General features: G+C 34.4%; 1 long non-coding RNA gene across 1 annotated transcript; it reads right to left on the minus strand.

Annotated features, from left to right (window-relative positions):
* Positions 1-1,172: 1,172 nt before the first annotated feature.
* Positions 1,173-2,110, minus strand: LOC120767369. The gene is made up of 2 exons (XR_005704688.1): positions 1,535-2,110; positions 1,173-1,474 (listed from the first exon to the last, which is right to left on the minus strand). It is a non-coding gene; the product is annotated as an uncharacterized LOC120767369 (long non-coding RNA).
* Positions 2,111-3,676: the final 1,566 nt, after the last annotated feature.

Here is a 3,676-nt window from a genome sequence, read left to right on the forward strand (position 1 = left end):
GGATTTACCAACATTCGATTGACTTTACTCTTAAAGAATTTCAATAGCTTTGATTATTGCAAGTTATCAAAGTGCAATAGTATCAATAGTACAATCAAAAAGTTATTAAAGCTCTAAATTCCATCGCCACTCAAATAGTTTTAATGCCATTGAACTTTATTTTAAAAGAACTGTTGGCATAACTAACGAAACAAATTTGGAAAGCTGCTTTAGCTTTTTTACACTTGCACTTATGTACGTCTGTTAAAACATAAGCTTTTCGAGCTTTTACATCTCTATATTCAAATGAATTGCAAAGTATATTCATATCTGACCCAAAAGCATGACATGTTTTTTAATTATGGAAATCATTTTAAAAAATTATATGTTATTTACTTTGATCCTTTTGCCATCTTTGGGTCAAGAAACACGGGTTCGAGTGGTTTTTGACGTCCTGATTAGAGGTGAAAGTTCTCTTATAATTATATATTCATAAATATAGTGTAGACTCTTCTGTCTGAGTACATCACCCACAATTCGTCCAGCTAATCACAATACATTTAAAATTTAATCGTTATATTGTCAGACAAGAGCTCAAAATAAATTATTCTTATGAAATCCCACAAAACAGACCACATAAATTTTTTTTGTGACTATCGGTCTTCGAAGTGATTTGATATGGTGCATCCTTTTCAGACCAGGATCTCTTGTACATTCTCGTAAAAAAACCAATTTTCTTCGTCAGAGAACACTTCGGTGACATTCCCTAATAAATTTTAAATTTCTGTGTTTTTTCTTTAAACAAGTAGGGAACCTCGAAATGGATCACACTTTAAAACAGTAAAGTATGCCGATAATGCTGTTTTCGGTATTCTATTTTGGTAACCACCACACCAAATAAAAACTATTAAATAAAATTAATTAAGAATAGAGTTGGCTGAAGAACAATTCAATTAAATCAGTTGTTGTCATCAAACGAAATGACTTAGTGAATGACCCAATATACTATATGGTAAGCTTTCTTGTTTTTGAAGGTTCCAGGCCAATTCTGACAAAACGAAGAAGTAATCTACTAGACTCTACTATTTAGATTTTATATGGCGATGGGTTTATTTTTGTTTGTCAAAACTAATTATTCCAGTAATGAAAATCTTACTTACCCTTTATGAATTTTCAGCATAAACTCATATACATATGTTCAAACATTTTATTATGTTAATCTTTTTTCTAGTAACGATTCAGTACAAAAATAAATACATAGTTTATATATTAACAGTACATATTGCTATGCAAGCATACACGCACATATCTCCAATTAAAATAAATTGGGTAAGCTATTGTATTATAAACATGTAAGCAGTCTTATCTAAGTATATCTTAGTAGTATTTTCAGCATATTTCTCTTGTTACATCCGATATTGAAAGCTTTTGCCGTACAACTCATTTTATGTGAATCTTCGTTGCCATCTTATTTCAAAAAGTCCTTCGCGTAGTTCTGTAGAAAAAATTGAAGAATTCAGAATATTTCATTCTCGATTGCATTCTAAGGACTCACTAAATAATACTTCTCTGGTATCTATTTAGGCTCCTTTTAAATTTTTCCCTTTCAAACAATGGCACAGGTTTTCAACGCCTTTATGTTTATGATGTATGTACATACATATGCGATGGCAATCCACCGCAATATGACAATTGTATCTTTGAATCGTATGTTGGTCTCCGTGTGTGTTTCTCCATATGGCAATATTATATATGCATCATTGATTTTCTCTTAAATTGTTACCACTACTTATACTTTACATCTTTAAAGGCACCTCAAGTATATCTTCTCATATACTTCCAGAAATATATTAGCTGAAGTGATCATAATTTGGGATACTGCCACTGTAATATGGAATACTTCCGTTTCTACTTCATATCAAGTAATGAGTCAATGTTCGTAGACGTTCGGCCACCTCAACAACATATATAATCCTTCAAGGATACACGTCCAGCAAACTGCATTAAGACGTGAGCTGTGATTGGAAGAGAAGGTGCTTGAAGAATCCACTGAAGGTGAAACCAGTTGGTCAGCTGGCTGTGTACCACAGAGTACATTAGACGTCAGTTCGGGCTTACAAGGTAAAGCTAAAAATAAGGAAATAAATTGTTTTTCAATATATGTAGATATACAAGCAAAAATGATTTGTTACATTATATTCAAGTGGGCAAGAAATAGTAAGACTTTTAAATTTAAATTTCGCGTAAAAACCTATACCTCAAATCATTTTTTCCAGGTCGGTATAATTGTCAGTGACATCTGTGCCAAAAGTCGCATCAAAATAATAATTAGCGTCTGGTATACACTTGTCTTTCTGAAGTGCATTCTTGATTTTTACGGTAAGTGAAATTATTCAACAAAGAAGTTTCATCGAATTTTCTGAACGGAATCAAATTTCTGGTGTTGAAACGTTCAGAATGTTGGAAAAGGCCTTCGGTGATAATTGTTGTTCAAAGAGGGTCGAGAACGTGTTGACGACGAACCAAGTCCAGGACGGCCATCAACATCAACTGATAATCAACACATTAATAAAATAACGGAATTGGTTCTTGAGAATCGACGATTAACAGTCAAAAATCTCACTGCATTTCTTTCAATATCGGAATGATCAGCAAAAAGCATTTTGAAAGATTATTTAGGCTAAAAAAATATGAATGTGCTTCCAAAATCACTCAATTTTTTCAAAAACGAGTGTCGCGATAACGTTTGTGAAACAATGCTTTCCGACTACCAGGATGTCATAAAACAAAAAATAGGCAGGAAGTTTTTCATCTATGCTTTAGATCCGGAAACAGATGATCAATCGACTGAATATCGTGGCGAACGTGAGCCGAAAACGAAAAAATTTTCTAGCTCCGTGTGAGTTTTGGCTTTTCAGCAAACTCAAACGATCGCTCCGGGAAACCGTTTTGAGTCATTTGGAGAGATGTAGTGTGAATCGCTACGGAAATTGATTTTAACAGCTTTTGATGATTGGAAGAAACGTTGACACAAGTGTATTGGGCGAAGCGGGATTAGTTTGAGGGGGCCGCCATAGTAGAGGTCTGCTGCTTTCTCTGTTTCCACCGACGGGTACTAAACCGAAAACCTTGAAAACTGTAGTACTCTTTTCCATCCGGACAACCTGACCTAGCCAGCGCAGCCGCAGGTTATTCTCCACCATAGTCCCATCGAATGCGAACCTCAGAACCTTTGTCTCAAACACTCGTAATGTCGACTTCTCAGTTCAAAGTAGCACCTGTCGTCAAGAGATGTTCTGCGTTGGATTTTTAGGCTGACATTGTGCCTTCTGGATAAAACTCTGCAACTCGATTTTCTCTAGCAGTATATTAAAAAAATCGCACGATACAGAGTCTACTTGTCTTAAAATTCCGTATATATGTATGTTTATTTGATTGTCACAGTGTAAAAGCTATCTACAGTATGAAAAACCATAAAAAATGCCTCTGAAAATATATAGGGCTTGCTAACTATAGACGCCGTCTTTTGGATAACAAATTTACCCAACACGTTCTTAAGGAAAGATAAAACACTGCATGTGGCTACATAATAAATACTGTTTGACTATCACAGCCTCATATCGAAGTTAACCTTTTCTCGCTCTTTACTTTGCGAATGATATCAGAGTAATTCAATTCCTTAAAGATGTTTTGGTAA

Source organism: Bactrocera tryoni, chromosome 2 (assembly GCF_016617805.1).
Source record: "Bactrocera tryoni isolate S06 chromosome 2, CSIRO_BtryS06_freeze2, whole genome shotgun sequence".
NCBI classification, from domain to species: Eukaryota; Metazoa; Arthropoda; class Insecta; order Diptera; family Tephritidae; genus Bactrocera; species Bactrocera tryoni.